The 21,776-nt window shown below is 41.7% G+C and overlaps 1 protein-coding gene and 1 long non-coding RNA gene across 10 annotated transcripts in view; one reads left to right on the plus strand and one right to left on the minus strand.

The window, feature by feature from the left end:
• ablim1a (actin binding LIM protein 1a) overlaps positions 1–21,776 on the minus strand; it is a 148,862-nt gene that overhangs the window by 120,206 nt on the left and 6,880 nt on the right. The gene's annotated exons all lie outside the window — the stretch shown is intronic.
• Positions 10,308–16,044, plus strand: LOC149985600 (uncharacterized). Of its 2 annotated transcripts, none has more exons than XR_016496214.1 (3): positions 10,308–13,848; positions 14,255–14,484; positions 14,933–16,044. It is a non-coding gene; the product is annotated as an uncharacterized LOC149985600 (long non-coding RNA). The 2 variants fall into 2 exon arrangements; XR_016496213.1 differs by having other exon boundaries at positions 14,942–16,044.

Genomic DNA, 21,776 nt, shown 5'->3' on the forward strand with positions numbered 1-21,776 from the left:
AACTGCGCTGTTAAAACTTTTCTGTAAGTTTACGTTACACTACCGGCTACTGGTTACCGTGAAAATATATATTTTTTTACTGCTTAGTGCTAATTAATTGGGACTATACATCACATAGGATTTGAACTCACAAGCTATTGGTTGGTAACTACTTGAATGTCCTGCTGCGCCACCAGGTCAGTGACAATACAATAGAAAAATACACGGTTTTGAATGACCCTTCCCCCGCTATCTGAGATACCTACTGCAGCCTCATCCTCCACCTTCAACACCCGTTCTTCTAGTCACATTTTGTTAAAGGTCCCCAAAGCACACACATCTCTGGGTCGCTCCACTGCAGCTAGCGACTGGAACGAGCTGCAAAAAACACTCAAAGTGGAATGTTTTATCTCCATCTCTTCATTCAAAGACTCAATCAAGGACACTCTTCCTGACAGTTGTGTTGCTGCTTCAAGTGATGTAGTGTTGTCCCTACCTTCTTGCCCTTTGTTCTGTTGTCTGTGCCCAATAATGTTTGTACCATGTGTTGTGCTGCTACCATGTTGTGCAGCTGCCATGTTGTGTTGCTACCATGTTGTTGTCATGTTGTGTTGCTAACATGCTGTGTTGTTATGTGTTGCTGCCATGCTATGTTGTTGTCTTAGGTCTTCCTTTATGTAGTGTTGTGGTGTCTCTCTTGTCGTGATGTGTGTTTTGTCCTAATTTTTTAAAATTGTATTTATCCTATCCCCTGTCCCGACCTTTTGGGAGGTCTTGTAAATAAGAATTTGTTCTTAACTGACTTGCCTAGTTAAATGAAGGTTAAATAAATAAATAAATCTAATAAAAAATCCTCCCCTTTTATTCCATGCCAGCTGAAGACCTAGCTAGCCAGTAACTAGCTAACACCAGACACAGATGAAAGGGGAGACATATAAGTATCTATGCCATAGATGAAGAGTGTAAACCTTTTATTATACATTATATATTCAATAGTATGTGGACACCCCTTCAAATTAGTGGATTCGGCTATTTCAGCCACACCCGTTGCTGACAGGTGTATCAAAATCGAGCACATAGCCATGCAATCTCCATAGCCAAACATTGGCAGTAGAATGGCCATACTGAAGAGCTGTGACTTTCAACTTGGCACCATCATAGGATGCCACCTTTCCAACAAGTCAGTTCATCAAATTTCTGCCCTGCAAGAGCTGCCCCAGTCAACTGTAAGTGCTGATATTGTGAAGTGGAAATATCTAGCAGCAACAACGGCCCAACCGCGAAGTGGTAGGCCACACAAACTCACAGAACGGGACTGCCGAGTGCTGAAGCCCTTAGCTCGTAAAAATAGTCTGTCCTTGGTTGCAATACTCTTGCTGAGTTCCGAACTGCTTCTGGAACCAACGTCAGCACAGGAACTGTTCATAGGGAGCTTCATGAAATGGGTTTCCATGGCCGAGAAGCTGCATACAATCCTAAGATCACCATGCGCAATGCCAAGCGTCAGCTGGAGTGGTGTAAAGCTCGCTGTCAATGGACCCTGGATCAGTGGAAACACATTCTCTGGAGTGAAGAATCACGCTTCACCATCTGACAGTCCAACGTACGAATCTGAGTTGGGCAGATGCCACGAGAACGCTAACTGCCCTAATGCATAGTTCCAACTGTAAAGTTTGGAGGAATAATGGTCTGGGGCGTTTTTATGGTTCGGGCTAGGCCCCTTAGCTCCAGTAAAGGGAAATCTTAATACTACCGCATACAATGGCATTCCAGATTATTCTGTACTTCCAACTTTGTGGCAACAGTTTGGGGAAGGCCCTTTCCTGTTTCAGCATGACAATGACCCCATGCAGAAAGCGAGGTACATACAGAAATGGTTTCCTGATATCAACCCCATTGAACATATTTGGGATGAATTGGTATGCCAACAGCAAGCCAGGCCTAATCGCCGAACATCAGTGCCAACCTCAGTAATGCTCTTGTGGCTGAATGCAAGTTCCCACAGCAATGTTCCAATGTTCCAACATCTAGTGAAAAACCTTCAGAAAAGAGTGGAGGCTGTTATAGCAGTAAAGGGGGGACCAACTCCATATGAATGCCCATGAATTTGGCAGCAGTCAGATTCTGGCACTAGCAGAGTAGCTATCTAGCTATCCCATTATTAATCCCGCCTTCTAAATCTAAGTGTTTTACATGGGGAGCGGACCAGAAACTTTATGATCACACTTTATCAATGTACAAGCAACAGTCATTTTTCATACTTTGGTCATCATACTTTGATCTGGTTTCATTCAAATACAGTATCATCCAATTTCATGAAAAACACGATTTTGACTGTTCATGACCTTTAAGTCCTACCCATGCCCACAACGTTCAGGCCCTATCATACCTAGGCCCTACCTAGATTCCTTCTGCCAAATTCAAGGCCCGGCCTTGCCCGAAATCAGAAATAACTTCCTCCATTAGTAAATCCATTAGTTGCTCCTCTCTGTCTGTCACTCACACCCTGCGTGCAGCTTGCTCTGCATGCACTCTGCTCATGGTGTCTCTGAGTGTTTGTAGCAATGGTTCCGTTTGAGCTGCTATGCTCAATGAAGAGACATGAGAGAGCAGTTAGCTGTTAGCTACTTTTCATCACTCCAAACCCAAAACCCATAATTTTTTACAGTACAATTCAAAATACAGCAATCTTTTCACCGCCCACAACATTTTCCCACAATGCACCATAACTTACAGTGTTCTGCAGTAAAAGGTTTCACAACATTTTACTTTTGAAATTACACAAATGTACCATATAGATGACAGTTTTCCTTTACAATGTATGTCATTGTCAACCTCGATGGCTCTCATACCTGATGGGTGCTCTGGGACAGCGACGTTAAAAAGAGAAAGCGACTGGTCGTAATGATTCACTGGGAACAGATCACTTCAACAAGATTAGTAATTGCGTCATGCTTTTGTTGTGATTTTTCTCTCATACTTAGATTTTTTGTTATAGTTTCAGATTTTTTACATAACTCATCAATGGCTGACTCTGTTGTTCACAGTCACATCGGTCCAATTAAGGTTGTGAAATTGTGACGTCTACAATATTAGAACAGAACTAAATCCTATTTCCAATGCAAATCTTGTCTATTACACTTTAGAGAATATACCATTAAACAAATCGTTATTGTCTGTTTAGTAAGCTCTCTTAAGCACTACATAAATGGGTAACAAATCATCTATAACCATTTGTCATACTCTATAAAGGATTAATAAATGTGGCATAACTGTGTGACATAACCACCCGTGTCAAATGTGACATAACTCATTATGTTAAATATGACATGAACCAGTGACATAAGCACCGCTTAATAAAGGCTTTATGAATCATATTACGTTGATGCTATAACCTTGTCATGTCATACTCTAGAAATGTTCTAGGATCTCCCGAGTGGCGTGTCAGGAGTTCACCTAGGGGTCATGATTGGAGCTGTTCCAAATGATTGATGTATTAGAATAATTGATTATGCTTATGTTGTATTAAATCAAATCAAATCAAAATCAAATCAAATTTTATTTGTCACATACACATGGTTAGCAGATGTTAATGCGAGTGTAGCGAAATGCTTGTGCTTCTAGTTCCGACAATGCAGTAATAACAAGTAATCTAACTAACAATTCCAAAGCTACTGTCTTGTACACAGTGTAAGGGGATAAAGAATATGTACATAAGGATATATGAATGAGTGATGGTACAGAGCAGCATAGGCAAGATACAGTAGATGGTATCGGGTACAGTATGTACAAATGAGATGAGTATGTAAACAAAGTGGCATAGTATAGTATAAAGTGGCTAGTGATACATGTATTACATAAGGATACCGTCGATGATATAGAGTACAGTATATACGTATGCATATGAGATGAATAATGTAGGGTAAGTAACATTTATATAAGGTAGCATTGTTTAAAGTGGCTAGTGATATATTTACATCATTTCCCATCAATTCCCATTATTAAAGTGGCTGGAGTTGAGTCAGTGTCAGTGTGTTGGCAGCAACCACTCAGTGTTAGTGGTGGCTGTTTAACAGTCTGATGGCCTTGAGATAGAAGCTGTTTTTCAGTCTCTCGGTCCCAGCTTTGATGCACCTGTACTGACCTCGCCTTCTGGATGATAGCGGGGTGAACAGGCAGTGGCTCGGGTGGTTGATGTCCTTGATGATCTTTATGGCCTTCCTGTGACATCGGGTGGTGTAGGTGTCCTGGAGGGCAGGTAGTTTGCCCCCGGTGATGCGTTGTGCAGATCTCACTACCCTCTGGAGAGCCTTACGGTTGAGGGCGGTGCAGTTGCCATACCAGGCGGTGATACAGCCCGCCAGGATGCTCTCGATTGTGCATCTGTAGAAGTTTGTGAGTGCTTTTGGTGACAAGCCGAATTTCTTCAGCCTCCTGAGGTTGAAGAGGCGCTGCTGCGCCTTCTTCACGATGCTGTCTGTGTGAGTGGACCAATTCAGTTTGTCTGTGATGTGTATGCCGAGGAACTTAAAACTTGCTACCCTCTCCACTACTGTTTCATCGATGTGGATAGGGGGGTGTTCCCTCTGCTGTTTCCTGAAGTCCACATTAACAGAATGGGAGGTGTTATAAGTGAAATAATCTGTCTGTAACAATTGTTGGAAAAATTACTTGTGTCATGTAGATGCCCTAACCGACTTGCAAAAACTATAGTTTGTTAACGAGAAATTTGTGGAGTGATTGATAAACTAGTTTTAATGACTCCAACCTAAGTGTATGTAAACTTCCGACTTCAACTCTACATATGGTAGAGTGGTGTGGAGTGGTGTGGGTGTGAATACCTAAGTATAGTTATATAGAAAAATAATGAATACCCCAACCAGTTCTGTGAGCTGAGTTTTTAGATCTATAATGTTATCTAGGGGTTCTGTCCACCAACGCGCATCGATCTACAGGCAGTGAGCACTGACAGGAGAAGCCATTGAAAGATTTGAGAGGGTAACACTGATTTCTTCGATATGAAAGATATGTGTACCTCTCGGGCTGCTCTGCTGTGGCCGTTGCTGCGATGTGGATGTGAATTACTAAAGATGTATAACATTATATAGGGATTCTGTATGGATATATGAAAGAATGGAGAATTATTCCTGAATATGCTGTTAAATAGAACAACAAGTATAAACATCTAAACCCCTGTATGAATAAAACACTAGTCTAAAGGAGGAATTGGTGAAAATATCCTGGGTTACTAGAGATAAAGTAACAATGGATAAAAAAAATAATAATATACAACTTGCACGCCCACACGTAGATGTACGTAAGTGGCGTAAAAAGTATTCTGAGAAATGTTCAAAGTGGTCCCTTTATGGACCATTTGATAAGGATAAGATCAAAGAATTGCACGGGACTTGACTTACCCCTGACCAATAAAACTATAAACACTTATGACATTTCCTCCATCCTAGTAATACATTTTGTATTGAACCCCATACCCTGTTAAACAGAACCAATGATTTTCTCTACTCAACCATGTAACGTGCTAAGTAAAACTTATTATGGACAGAGCATGCCATCGATAGGGGACCGGTAGACAGTGTCAGCTCAGTTATTACATATTGATCCCTCCAAAGAATTACACATGAATCTTAAAATAATAGACATATAATAAATATTGAAGCAGAAAGTGAATATCCAACAGAGATTGGTAATAAAATATAGTCACTTTTTGAAGGTATACTAAAATGAAAACTATGCCTTCCAATATGGAGAAAGTTTTCATGCTTGTGTTGTATTGTGTTTAAACCTTGCAATCTGGGGAAAACCAGAACATTGTTTGAGAGAGATCTGGGTGTATTAGCAGTATTGAATGTGGTCTTCCTATTGGGAAACAGATATAGAAACTGGTGAAAGTAACAAAGTGAATGGTAATTGGCTTTCAAATAGCATTCTAACAATACAAAGTCTTCCTAATTTGAAGAAGTAAATATTTCAATACAAGGTCACAGCAGTCTAATAATGCAATGTCTTCGTAATATGAAGAAGTCAATGTTTCAATATAAGGTCACATGATGAACAGAGGGATTGAGCATTGGGACTGATATTAAATTAGAGGCTGCTCACTTTCAAAGCCTGGTCCACTGCTCTCGTGTTTATGTCATCTGTTGTTTGAGTTAGAGAGATCTTTCCTGTGGAACAATAGAATGCCGTCAGTACACACTGAACTCAAACAGCCCGGAAGAGACACATTGGGGAAATTTGGGACATGGGTATGAATAATTGAATAAGATGTTTTTGACAATTTTATAGTTTGGGTAGCACCAGTAATTTAACTGATAATAAACAATGATTATCTTATATACTTATATATGTTTTTGGAAATGTATTGAAAATGAAATATAGAAATATCTAATTTACATAAGTATTCACACTCCTGAGTCATTACTTTGTAGAAGCACCTTTGGCAGTGATTACAGCTGTGAGTTTGTCTGGTTAAGTCTCTAAGAGCTTTCCACACCTGGATTGTGCATTTGCCGATTTTTCTTTTCAAATTTCTTCAAGCTGTGTGTTTTCGGTTATTGTCCTGCTGAAACGATGGACACCTGACTTTGTCTGAAAGTGGGGGTGCATTTGTTTTGACAAAAATGGAATCAAGCATATTTTTACCATTTGCTGCCACTCTACACTGTTTCTTCACGGGGTGGGTGCATATTTATGAACAGAATGCAACAATATTTCTTGGATTCTGCCACAATGAATTATATTGAACTGGAGTACTCGAGTGAAAAAAAAAACCTTCTAGAGCTTTTATCTAGTCCTATAAGCCAACAGTTCACAACAATGCCTAATTTATCATAACCATTACAGATAACAAATACTAATTGCTAAATTGAGTCAATACAAAGTGCCATTTAAGATTGATTTATTGAAAATCGAAATATTAACTGGTTATATTATATCATGGAACACAGTCTTCAGAAAAGCAATAACCTCAGCAGGCGCTTTCTTGTAGAAACCTATTGCTGTTTTGTTAATTTAGCAGAGAAGATGCTCTTATTTCCTAAGCCGTTATTACAGTCAAGACATACCTATTTTAGAGTAAAAAATGTAATGTAATATAATAGAATAACCTATAATATTTTTCCAAATGAAAAAAGTAGGAAGTGCGAAGTGATGCAAATCTCATACCTGGAACAGCTATTCTCAAATAGTGATAATTTAAAACGGGGCTCAATTTGGCGAGTTTAAATACTTTTTTCAGAGTTACAAATAAAAATCTATCTTCTTTTCGATATACAGACTTTCGCTTTAATTTATTCAGATGATTAGTTGATTATTTGAATAAGCTGTGTATTACTAGGGCAAAAACCAAAACGTGCACCCCTCGGGGTTCCGAGGACCAAGTTTGGGAAACCCAGGCATAGCCCTAGGCTAACATATCCTGAATGGCACTAGCAGTTTGCAAAGTAGCCTAAGCGGAAAATAGATAGGACGCAATTATTCCAAAACTGCAGCTCGTTGTTGGAACACATACAGTGGGGCAAAAAAGTATTTAGTCAGCCACCAATTGTGCAAGTTCTCCCGCTTAAAAAGATGAGAGAGGCCTGTAATTTTCATCATAGGTACACTTCAACTATGACAGACAAAATGAGAGAAAAGAATCCAGAAAATCACATTGTAGGATTTTTTATTAATTGATTTGCAAATTATGGTGGAAAATAAGTATTTGGTCAATAACAAAAGTTTATCTCAATACTTTGTTACATACCCTTTCTTGGCAATGACAGAGGTCAAACGTTTTCTGTAAGTCTTCACAAGGTTTTCACACACTGTTGCTGGTATTTTGGCCCATTCCTCCATGCAGATCTCCTCTAGACCAGTGATGATTGGGGCTGTTGCTGGGCAACACGGACTTTCAACTCCCTCCAAAGATTTTCTATGGGGTTGAGATCTGGAGACTGGCTAGGCCACTCCAGGACCTTGAAATGCTTCTTACGAAGCCACTCCTTCGTTGCCCGGGCGGTGTGTTTGGGATCATTGTCATGCTGAAAGACCCAGCCACATTTCATCTTCAATAACCTTGCTGATGGAAGGAGGTTTTCACTCAAAATCTCACGATACATGGCCCCATTCATTCTTTCCTTTACACGGATCAGTCGTCCTGGTCCCTTTGCGGAAAAACAGCCCCAAAGCATGATGTTTCCACCCCCATGCTTCACAGTAGGTATGGTGTTCTTTGTATGCAACTCAGCATTCTTTGTCCTCCAAACACGACGAGTTGGGTTTTTACCAAAAAGTTATATTTTGGTTTCATCTGACCATATGACATTCTCCCAATCTTCTTCTGGATCATCCAAATGCTCTCTAGCAAACTTCAGACGGGCCTGGACATGTACTGGCTTAAGCAGGGGGACACGTCTGGCACTGCAGGATTTGAGTCCCTGGCGGCGTAGTGTGTTACTGATGGTAGGCTTTGTTACTTTGGTCCCAGCTCTCTGCAGGTCATTCACTAGGTCCTCCCGTGTGGTTCTGGGATTTTTGCTCACCGTTCTTGTGATCATTTGACCCCACGGGGTGAGATCTTGCGTGGAGTCCCAGATCGAGGGAGATTATCAGTGGTCTTGTATGTCTTCCATTTCCTAATAATTGCTCCCACAGTTGATTTCTTCAAACCAAGCTGCTTACCTATTGCAGATTCAATCTTCCCAGCCTGGTGCAGGTCTACAATTTTGTTTCTGGTGTCCTTTGACAGCTCTTTGGTCTTGGCCATAGTGGAGTTTGGAGTGTGACTGTTTGAGGTTGTGGACAGGTGTCTTTTATACTGATAACAAGTTCAAACAGGTGCCATTAATACAGGTAACGAGCAGAGGACAGAGGAGCCTCTTAAAGAAGAAGTTACAGGTCTTTGAGAGCCAGAAATCTTGCTTGTTTGTAGGTGACCAAATACTTATTTTCCACCATAATTTGCAAAAAATTCATCAAAAATCCTACAAAGTGATTTCTGGATTTTTTTTGTTTGTCAGAGTTGAAGTGTACCTATGATGTAAATTACAGGCCTCTCATCTTTTTAAGTGGGAGAACTTGCACAATTGGTGGCTGACTAAATACTTTTTTGCCCCACTGTATTTTCCTACTTCAATCAACCAGTTCAGGTATTCCCAAACTGGGGTACGCGCAATGCCGACGGTGGTACGCCAAATAAAAATGTGATTCACATTTTAAAACCTGTTAAAGATATGGCTGATTACTGCCCCCTTTGGAGAAATTGCGTGCCCATAGTAAACTGAAAAAAATCTGTCAAAAATTGCTAATATATGCATATAATAATTATTATTGGATAGAAAACACTCTAAAGCTTCTAAAACCGTTGGAATTATGTCTGTAAGTATAGCAGAACTCACAGGGCAGGCATTCTTCCAAACTAGTTTTGTGGTCATGAAAGTTGGGGCAACTTTGACGTCATCGCCCCCACCCTTCTCAACCAGCTATGGATCTGGGGACACTTTCTATGTCTTCCACTAGATGTCCTCATTCTGTAGAGCGTTTAATCGTTAAAATCCCGCGAGAATTGGCCCTATGGGAGTGAATTGAGTGAGTGCCGCGAGAAAATTCCTGTGCGTTAGGGCACGAATTGGTCCCAGCCATTCCTTTGTTCCAGCACTCCGAAGAAGGACAAACAATGACCGGTTGAATTGAAAATTGTTTTGTATGTCTATAACATCCTAAAGTTTGGTTCTGCACTTAGTTTGACCTGTTTAGTCGACATATAATATGTAATTTTGAAGTTTTGATGTGCAACTTTTCCGGACCAGAGGACATTTTGGGTGCATTTCAGCTGATGTTATTAGCAGTAGCTAATACAAAGACGCAAGACTTGAAACCAAACGATGTATTGGGTAAGTATGAACCCTTCCAGTACATTCTGAACGAAGACCATCAAAAGGTAAGGGAATATTTATGCTGAAATCTGTGTTTCTGTTGACTCCAACAGAGCGGAGAAATATAGCTTATATCTGAGCGCCGTCTCAGAATATTGAATAGTGGGCGATTTCTGTAATGTTAAAAATAAATGTAACAAAGCGATTGCATTAAGAAGCAGTGTATCTTTCTAACTATATGTAGAACATGTATATTTAGTCAAAGTTTATGATGTCTATTTACGTTATCTTGCGGCGCTACCTACATTTTCTGCGGACATTTGAGTATTTTCTGAACATGAATTCAATGTAAATGGACATTTATGGATATAAATGGCATATTATTGAAAAAAAATGTACTGTGTAACATGTCCTATTACTGTTCCTATTATCCCTAAATCCTCATCAGGTTAAAATATGCATATTTTTTTAAATAAAAAATTCTTCACATTTCCAAACAGTACATTATATATTTTTTAACAATGTCAACTACATGTAGCCTATTCGAATAACTAACATCTAATCACATTAACCTTTAATCTCTCGTGGGAATTCCACTAACCGTATGTAGCCAAACGTAGCTGCTCCTCATTCCGTTTGCCCGAAAATGGATGAATGGTTAAAAAAAAGTAAGGCCCGCATCCATAGAGACACATAACAACTCTACTGGTAGTACTGCTACCTCAAGCAGTACTACACCTGCACCTGTCGACGACACAAATTGTTGTGCTTCCACGAGCACATCCAATGCTAGCATCAGACAGTTGTGAATCTGATGCAGCCGAAGAGCTAATGCCCCCTTACCCAGGAAACACTGAACAACAGACAGGGACGTTGGGACATCAACAAGGCGCAAATATGATGAGAACCTCATTTATTTGGTGTTCACTTATATTGGGAGTAGTGTCTTTCCTCAGCCACAGTGTTATATGTGCAAAAGTACTATCTCACAACTCGATGAAACCTTCACTCTTGCGCAGACATTTGGAAACAAATGAGCGAAAATTAAGACGACTTTTGAGTAGTAAGACATGTATAAAAGCAACAGAGACCATTAATAAGAAGGGGCTAGAAGAGTCTTATATGGTAAGCTACTGAGTGACTAGGACAGGCAAGCCCCATACTATTGTGGAGGACTTAATTCTTCCTGCCGCCTCGGATATGACTGGGACAATCCTGGTGGAAAAGGCCAAAAAAACTATACAGACAATGACTTCATCAAACAACTTGTTTCACGACGCATCACTGACATGGCAGGAGATGTTTTGAAACAATTACTGCTTCACATACAAGCCAGTGAATTATATGCGTTACAGCTGGATAAGTCAACAGATGAGGCGGGCCTGGCACAGCTCCTGGTACAAGTCCGTTACGTTTATGGGGGGGGCAATTAAGGAAAACATCCTCTTCTGCAAACCACTGGGAACCAGGACAACATGAGAGGATATATTGGACAGCTTTATGATATCAAATGGACGATGGTGGTCAAGATGTGTTGGTACAGTATCTGTACTGATGGTGCAAAAGTCATGACAGGGAGACATAGTGGAGTGGTAACGCGTGTGCAAGCAGTTGCTCCCAACGCAACTTGGGTACACTGCAGCATCCACCGAGAGGCTCTTCCTGCCAAAGGAATTCCTTACAGCTTGAAGTACATTTTGGACACTACAGTGAAAATGGTTAACTTTGTTAAAGCAAGGCCCCTGAACTCGTGTATTTTCTGCACTATGCAATGATATGGGAAGCAACCATGTAACGCTTTTACAACATACAGAAGTGCACTGGTTAACAAGGAGCAAAGTATTGACACGTTTTTTTGAATTGAGAGACAAGCTTAAAGTTTTCTTTAATTTTCACTTGTCTGACAGCTTGCATGATGACGAGTTTCTCACACGACTGGCCTATCTGGGTGATGTTTTTTCTTGCCTGAATGATCTGTATCGATGATCACAGGGACTCTCTGCAACTATATTCAATGTGCAGGACAGAATTGAGGCTATGATTAAGAAGTTGGAGCTCTTCTCTGTCTGCATTAACAAGGACAACACACAGGTCTTTCCATCATTGTATGATTTTTGTGTGCAAATGAACTCAAGCTTACGGAAAATGACAAATGTGATATAGCGAAGCAGCTGAGTGAGTTGGGTGTGCAATTATGCAAGTACTTTCCCGAAACGGACAACACAAACAACTGGATTCGTTATCCCTTTCATGCCCTGCCTCCAGTCCACTTACTGATATCTGAACAAGAGAGCCTCATCGAAATTGCAACAAGCGGTTCTGTGAAAATGTCATTTCATCAGGAACCTTCGCGCCGTCGCTGCCTCTCTCACCTCCCTCAAGGGTGGGCCTCGTAGTCTGGTGTGGTCTCCAGCAGCCGACGAGGCTTTTCGTCTCCTCAAGGGATGTTTCACCTCCGCCTCCTTGCTAAAACACCCAGATCCCACACTACCTTTTGTGGTTAAAGTAGATGCATCGGAGGAGGGCGTGGGGGCAGTTTTGTCACAAAGACATGGTAACCCTTTGAAATTGTATCCTCCACAGAGAGGAATTATGACGTTGGAGCTCCTGGCGGGGAAGTTAGCGTTAGAGGAGCCTAGAGTACAACCATCGGAACCTAGAGTACATACGGACAGCGAGGAGACAGAAACCGCGCCAAGCCAGGTGGGCACTTTTCTTCACCAGGTTCGAAGAACATCAAGGCCGATGCTCTGTCCCTTATCTACGATTCGGGAGATGTTCCTATCCAGGGGGGACCCGTAATCCCTTCCAGAGGGCACCCACTCGCTTATGTTCACTAACCAGTTGGTATTGTTCTTGTTTACCAGCTTGTAGCCACATGGATTTGTCTCGTTCTTGTTTTATTAAACGTTGCACCTGCTTCCCGACTCACCACTTCATTATTAACCCTTTTAGCTAACCCTTTAACCTAACTCCTATCCTTAACCCTAACGCCTATCTACCATTAGTGTTAGCCACCTAGCTAATGTTAGTAACATGATATTGGAATCCGTAACATATTATACATTTTGTAAATTCGTAACATATCATACGAAATGGATGATGGACATCCACAAATGAATGCATACCATACTAAACATAATATATCATACTAAATGGAGTGAATAATACAAAATGCTAACTGAATGAAAACATTTTAACAATATGATTTAACCGATTGATGTTGGGAAAATAGATGGCAAAAGCAGAATGGTATTAAATGCCAGTAAACAGCTTGGGGGGAATTTTTTTGGACACATTTAATCATGTAATATTAGGCCTGCGGTCAAGTTGGACCGCAGTGTGTCACATGCCGTGATCAATATGGTTCGTACAGGCAAAATTAAATGACACTATTATCTTGTGGTGCACATAGCTCAAATAATATGTAACAACAGCCTGATATGAAACAACGATGCAAACGTAACAGCACAATAAAATGGATAAACCATTTTATTTTGCAGGTGACTTTTCATTTAAACACCGTTGGTGCAACTCGTCCTTTCTAACTGCACTGAACCAAAACAGTTGCATTCGGGAGGGAAGCAAAACCATTCATCTTGTGGCAACAGAGGTGCAAAATGCTATCTGTAAATTATTATATCATATATAAAATGGACATATCTATTTTAATACAGACTAGATGGAAACATTACTAATAATTGAAATTAACAAATGGATCATGATACTTTTCTGGTAAGAAAGTGGGAGTGCAAAAAAACTAAAATAGAGTTAGTAAGGACGCCTGTATCTTTGTAGTGACTGGGTGTATTGAAACACCATCAAAAGTGTAATTAATAATTTTGTCATGCTCAAAGGGATATTCGGTGTCTGCTTTTCATTTGATAGGTGGCCTTCTTTGCAAGGCATTGGAAAACTACCCTGGTCTTTGTGGTTGGAACTGTGTTTGAAGTTCGCTGCTCAGCTGATGGACCTGATGGGGTACAGATATGAGGTAGTCATTAAAAATATAATGTTAAAAACTAATATTGCTATTTGTCCATGCAGCTAATTTTGACTTAAGCACATTTTTACTCTTAAACTTATTTAGTTAGGCTTGCCATAAACAAAGGGGTTGATAATTATTGACTCAAGACATTAAAAATATCTAAAAACAATTCCACTTTGACATTATGGGGTATTGACAAATGTAAATGGCCAATGAACAAAAAATCTCAATTTAATACATTTTAAATTCATGCTGTAACACAAGCAATTGTGGAAAAATTCAATACGGTTACAATTGGTAACATCATGTTTTAATGCTTTATGCACTGATAAAATATGTCACATCTATTGTAGTTTTTTTGTGACAGAAATTAATTGTCTATTTGTATGTCTTTGTTCTTCATGTATTTCAGATTCAATCTGCTGATGCCCAAAATGTCCCAGGTGTCCAGTAAGCCAAGGCCAGGAAATACTACAGTACTGCGTGGGAGGCTGTTGTTATCTGCTTCTGTGGCTTCCTGCATGACACACTAACACACCTGAGCGACCAGTCTGTCTGTCTGCAGAGGTCCACCATCACCATAACAGAAGCCCACAGCTCCTTGTGCTCAACACAGGCAGTACTTAAGAAGTACAAATCCAGGTATGTTTATTTAAGCTGCAATAAGAAATACTTACCTTAAGAGAATTAAGAGAAAGGATTAGGATTAGTGTGAGTGAGAGTGTGTTGTAAAGGAACATTCTGAAAGGATGGTCAAATGAGCCTTTTCACATCAGAGAAGGGCCCGTGATGAAGGCCACAATGGCCAACAGAAGGAATTTCGCTGGCCAGAGGTGACAGCAAGACCCTTGTCACATCACAGGACGAAATGCTCGTTAGGTTAGTCGAGAGTATGACTGACAGGTTCCAGGACGCCAGTGTAGGGGTCCTGTGTGCCAACAAGCTGGTCAGATTCATCAGCTAGCCAGATCAGTAGTTTACTTTATGTTTTGTATTACAGGGCAGTCAGGTTGGGTTCAGGTTCATGATCATATTTTTATAGTTTGAGAATTAAAACTGCATGATGCTTGTTGTAATGTAATGTATACAGTTATTCTAGATTTTGGAGACACTGAACTGGAAACCCTGGTGGACCACTTCCTGTCCTGGAGACCTCTGGCATACATGTTGAAAGGATCCCTGACCAGTGGACTGTCCTGAAGACCTCTGGCATCCATGTTGAAAGGATCCCTGACCAGTGGACTGTCCTGGAGACCTCTGGCATCCATGTTGAAAGGATCCCTGACCAGTGGACTATCCTGGAGACCTCTGGCATCCATGTTGAAAGGATCCCTGGACCAGTGGACTGTCCTGAAGGTGCTGTATGTACCAAGAGCTTCAGTCCCTGCAGAAGATGTCCTGGTTCCGTGTCTACATGAGCCATCAGCATTCCTGCCCTGATTTGCTGGCATTGGTTGTCCTGGTCCTGTCCTTCCCTGCCTCCACAGGTGAAAACCAATTGGCGGTCCAACCGAAAGCCTGATACACTATCAGATCTCCTTATGGTCCAGCTGTTCTCTCCAGAGATCAGGGAGTGTGATCCGATAAAAGCTGTGATGCTGTGGCTTCAGGACTCTGTCAGGAGCAGGAGGCCAGACTTCATGGACCGTGCAAAGAGGGTGATTGCGGTAGAGAGTGAGGAGTATGATGAGGAGGTTTAAGTTGATTAAAATGATTAAGCATCTGATAGGTTTTAGAAAACCTTCAAATGTACTTTTATATTTGATCCTTAAGTACATTTAATAGCAAATACTTCAGTAGAATTTTGAGTTCAAGACTTCTTCAGTTGTATTCAGTCTGGGGAACTAAATCTAGCCACAGCCAAAATTAACCAGCATCTGACAAGTCTCTATTTTACCTGTATTTTATCAGGGTATTTCTACTCAAAGTAAAGGATTTGTAAACCTGCTTTCCCTGTTTCCCCTTTGTATCAGTGTCCACTGCACTTCTTTCTCATAATTCTATCTTACCATTGTTGTTGCCCTGTTTTGACTTCTATGTACTCATATTCATTGGATCTGATATGTTTTGTTTATTTAATAGTGTGCCCACTGTTTGGCATTTTTGGTCAACTACAGTCAACTACAGTTTTTAAATGAGTTCTACAAATAAACTTGATTTGATTAACCGTTGATCAATATATTAAAATCATTTGGTTACAAATTTTGCTCTGGCCTCTTCTTTAAGTTTGTATTCAACAAAATAACTTATTCTCTCAATGAAATGTACTGAAATTAATGTATACGTGACTCAAAGGCAATTTATTATTTTGTCCGGAAAAAATATGCTTGGCTGGTGGATTTTTTAATCTACCAGTCCCCTTGGCAGGTAGGCCAAAAAGTACATTTCAGACCATGTCTGCCTCCAAGGGTTTGAGCGGGCAATCCCTTTTTGCTGGTGGGATCCCAAAGCCTCGCTGTTTTCATTTTAAACCAGCTCCCTCGGCCGAGAGGGCCCCCTTTAGCGCATCCACCATCGCCAAACACCCGACTGCCAAGTGGCAGAGTCGATGCATCTGCTCTCCCTGCTGGCCCGGCTGTTTCCAACAATAACACATCAGCTCCCTCTACTGGCCCAGTGATGCAGGTTCCCAACGATTCCGGTGCTGCTCCCCCTGCAGCCAACACAGCAGTGTCTACACTGAGTGTAGAATACATTTAGAACACCTTCCAAATATCGAGTTGCAACCCCCCGCCCCCTTTTTCCCTCCAAACAGACACAATTCTTCGGGGCATGGACTCTACAAGGTGTCGAAAGGGTTCCACAGGCATGCTGGTCCATGTTGACGCCATTGCTTCCCACAGTTGTGTCACGTTGGCTGGATATCCTTTGGGTTCTTGATACAAACGGGAAACTGTTGAGCATGAAAAACCCTGCAGTGTTGCCGTCCTTGACACAAACTGGTGCGCCTGTCACCTTCTACCGTACCTTGTTCAAAGGCACTTAAATATTTTGTCTCTTCCATTCACCCTCTGAATGGCACACATTCATAATCCATGTCTCAATTGTCTCAAGGCCTAAAAATACTTATTTAAAACTTCCTATGGGCAGGTGGGATGATAGCGTCCCACCTGGCCAACATCTGTTGAAATTGCAGAGCGCCAAATTCAGACTACAGAATTGTAAAAAAATTCAATAATAATAATAATAATAATTTTTACCCCCTTTTCTCCCCAATTTCGTGGTATCCAATTGTCAGTAATTACTATCTCGTCTCATCGCTACAACTCCCGTACGGGCTCGGGAGAGACGAAGGTCGAAAGCCATGCGTCCTCCGAAACACAACCCAACCAAGCCGCACTGCTTCTTAACACAGCGCACATCCAACCCAGAAGCCAGCCGCACCAATGTGTCGGAGGAAACACCGTGCACCTGGCGACCTTGGTTAGCGTGCACTGCGCCCGGCCCGCCATAGGAGTCGCTGGTGCCCGATGAGACAAGGATATCCCTACCGGCCAAGCCCTCCCTAACCCGGACGACGCTAGGCCAATTGTGCGTCGCCCCACGCACCTTCCGGTCGCGGCCTGGGTGCGAACCCAGAGTCTCTGGTGGCACAGCCAGCGCTGCTAAATATTTAACTTTCATAAAATCACAAGTGTAATACATCAAAATAAAGTGCAACTTCTTGTTAATCCAGCCAGGGTGTCAGATTTCAAAAAGGCTTTATGGCGAAAGCACACCATTCGATTATCTGAGGACAGCGCCCCGCTTACAAATGCATGAAAAACATATTTCAACCGGGCAGGTGCGTCATAAAAGTCAGAAATAGCAATATAATAAATGCCTTACCTTTGATGATCTTCTTCTGTTGGCACTCCAAAAGGTCCCAGTTACATCACAAATGGTCCTTTTGTTCGATAATGTCCTTCTTTATATCCATAAAAACTCAGTTAAGCTGGCGTGCTTCAGTCAATAATCCACCCAGTTTCCCTCCATCAAAAAGCCAACAAAATGAGAAACTTTTCCAAACAGGTCAAACAACGTTTATAATCAAACCTTAGGTACCCTAATACGTAAATAAACTATCAAATTTAGTCGGAGAATCGTTATTGTCTTTACCAGAGAAAAATACCAAAGAACGCGCTCTCTTCCACGCGCTTGGAAACACCTAGAAAAACTACAATTTCTGGCTCATTCTTCCAAAAACCAGCATGAAACTCTTTCTAAAGACTGTTGACATCTAGTGGAAGCCCTAGGAACTGCAATCTGGGAGGATTTCGCCTTATAATAAAAGTGACAGCCATTGAAAACAGTGGTAGGCTGAAAATCTTTTTGGGGGAGATGGTTTGTCCTCGGGTTTTGCCTGCCATAACAGTTCCGTTATACTCACAGACATAATTTTAACAGTTTTAGAAAATGTAGAGGGTTTTCTATCCAAATTATATGCATATCCTAGCTTCTAGGCCTGAGTAACAGGCAGTTTTACTTTGGGCATGCTTTTCATCCGGACGTGAAAATACTGCCCCCTACCAAAGAGAGGCTAACCTATCTCCTCCCCTAAATTTACACTGATTGAAGTGGATTTAACAAGTGCCATGAATAAGAGATTATAGCTTTTACCTGTATTCACCTGGTCTATGTCATGGAAAGAGCAGGTGTTCTTAGTGTTTTGTGCATTTAGTTTATGTCTTTCCTGTTGTTCTTGTTCTCATCCCAGCACCCCGAGGCCACAAACCCTTCCCTTACTACACCAATCGTCCCATCTACTAATCTTCCTTCTATTCTAAGGGCGTCCATCTGAAACAGTTTGGAACCATTCAGGCATATATTATGACGACATGTTGTGACGACATGTTCAATTTGGTCTTCAGTAAGTTTTTTTTGGGCACACAAAAAAACATCCTCTAAGCAAGACAAATTCTGGTAGCCAAAGTCTACACCCCTTGGTCGCTGACTGGTCAACATTAGGGATTCTTCAATGACGTGTTTGTTGTCATTCAACAATAGAAGGCTTGTTTTCATGCAATTTCTTCCCTTGAGCAACACTGCACCAGATATCTTAGTTAGATGAAAAACTGTGCGACTAAGAACTCCTCTGCAAAACCGTCAAAATTAATGATGATTGATTGACTATTTTACTGACTATTTTGTGGAAGTGTATACTGGCTACGGTGTCTCAAGATGGGCAAACAGTACTATTGCCACATTTTTCAAGCGATGGTCTTTTAAGGTAGTGTGAGAACACACACCGAAGCATTCGCAAGCCTTAACGGGTATGGCTGCAGCCTTGCCTCCCTCTCTCCATCCCCTGCCTAATCCAAGGTCTGGATGTGGGATGGACGCCCCCAACCTCCCTATTTCCCATCCCCCTCTTTCCTTCCACACGTACCATCCACATTGGCTGGCCCCGTAGACGTGAACCCCCACCCCCGCTCCATCGACAGCCTACTCCTTCGTCACTGCCAAGCCTCTGGCCAACACTGCAACCACTCCCTATCCAGACCATCTCCAGTCTCACCTGCTCTTCACCAGCAGACCATAAATGGTAACAACATCAATCTAGCTGGCCTGCTCCTACCCTCCCACGGCTCCTGTCATTCCAAGTCCAGCTCTGCCAAAGTCACCCCTCCTCTCCAAGCTCTCATCAACCAAGGATCCTCACTTCCTTAGAGTTTGCCCATGCTTTCTTCCTGTAAAGCCTTTCCCTCCAGACAGTCAGAGCTGGACGACTACTTCACAATCATCCTCAACCTGGGTGCCCAGTTTGGCGGCTCCACCTTCAATACCTACCACCTGTTCTTCACCGTGGCCACCGGATGGGTGCAACAGTTCAATGAAGGCACCTACTAGGGTACCATCGATAATGAGCTATATTGCAGGAACATTGCCGGGGGCCGCATGCTGCACTCAGCTGCAATGCCTCCTCCGGAAAGTTGCTCTATGTCTTCTCCATCTGCGCCATGGCCTACACCCATCATAACTGCCCCCTCAACCACGACACCCGCAACCCCTTCAAATCCAAGCAATTATGACTGACAAACCACATCTCTATCCCCATTAACATCCAGCCAAACTTTCATCTTACCCCAATACCCCCTTCCTTCATTTCCTCCTCAAATGCCTCACTCATGGTTTCTCCCCCAGCCATAATCATCCTTCACATGCCACAACCTTCATACCCGCAAGCACAGATCACACATCAATGGAAACTGTTCTTGCTAAGAAGATCAAAGAACGTTTAACGATCAGCCCCTTCTCATCACCATCCTTTCCCATCTACAGAATCAGCCCCATAGGGTTAGCGTCACGTAAGTACTCCAGAAAGAAACAAATCATTATCGACCTCTCTGCCCCCACAACAGCCACATCCGTAGTATCAACAGCCTCATCCCAAGCCAAGCCCTCTCTTTAGAGTACCACACAGTCATTCACAACATTTCTATGATCAAGCTTGCAAGATGTGGGGCTTAGCTCACCAAAGCTAACATCATCAGTGCCTTCAAGGTCCCTCCTCTGGCCTCAGAATTTGGGCATATTTTTTGGGTTTGCTGGAAGGGCCAGTTCTACTTTGCGGTTCACCTCGCCTTCAGCTGCAAGAGGCTCTTTGACTTCCTTTTGGAAGCAGTGCTGGATCCTGACCAACAATTACAAAGTGCCATACGTCCTCCACCTCTGTACGACTTCCTGGCCGTCGACTACCCATCTTCCCCTCCTGCTCAAGGTTTCAACATTGTCACATCTGCTTTAAACTCCATCGGAATCCCCCTCTCTCTGGAGAAAAATAAATAAATAAATACTTATTTTCCACCATAATTTGCAAATAAATTCATAAAAAATCCTACAATGTGATTTTCTGGATTTTTTTTCTCATTTTGTCTGTCATAGTTGAAGTGTACCTATGATGAAAATTACAGGCCTCTCATATTTTTAAGTGGGAGAACTTGCACAATTGGTGGCTGACTAAATACTTTTTTACCCCACTGTAGGTGCATGCAGTGGCGACTCGTCATTCAAGGCAGGTGGGCAGACTCTCCTGTTTTGAGCCCCACATTTTTAGCAAAAATAATAATATAATATAATATATATATATATATATATATATATAATATATATATACAGTGGGGAGAACAAGTATTTCATACACTGCCGATTTTGCAGGTTTTCCTACTTACAAAGCATGTAGAGGTGTAACGGTCTTCTAGGTGTGAAGGAGAGTCGGACCAAAATGCGGCGTGTAGATTGCGATCCATGTTTATTGTGACTATAGCAACATGAATCCAAATACAAACAGTGCAAAATAATAAACGTAATGAAAACCGAAACAGCCTAAACTGGTGCAAACTAACACTAAGGACAATCACCCACAAACACACAGTGAAACCCAGGCTACCTAAATATGGTTCCCAATCAGAGACAATGACTAACACCTGCCTCTGATTGAGAACCATATCAGGCCGGACATAGAAATAGACAAACAAGACATCCAACATAGAATGCCCACCCAGTTCACGTCCTGACCAACACTAAAACAAGGAAAACACACACGAACGATGGTCAGAACGTGACAAGAGGTCTGTAATTTTTATCATAGGTACACTTCAACTGTGAGAGACGGAATCTCAAACAGAAATCACATTGTTTGATTTTTAAGTAATTAATTTGCATTTTATTGCATGACATAAGTATTTGATACAGCAGGAAAGCAGAACTTAATATTTGGTACAATTACAGAGATTGTTAGCAATTACAGAGATCATACATTTCCTGTAGTTCTTGACCAGGTTTGCAGCAGGGATTACCCGCAAACCACCTGTCTCAACGTCAACAGTGAAGTGGTGACTCCAGGATGCTGGCCTTCTAGGCAGAGTTGCAAAGACAAAGCCATATCTCAGACCAGCCAATACAAATAAAAGATGAAGATGGGCAAAAGAACACAGACACTGGACAGAGGAACT

This window comes from Oncorhynchus mykiss, chromosome 1, assembly GCF_057628025.1.
Source record: "Oncorhynchus mykiss isolate SJ-2025 chromosome 1, ASM5762802v1, whole genome shotgun sequence".
Classification (NCBI taxonomy): domain Eukaryota; kingdom Metazoa; phylum Chordata; class Actinopteri; order Salmoniformes; family Salmonidae; genus Oncorhynchus; species Oncorhynchus mykiss.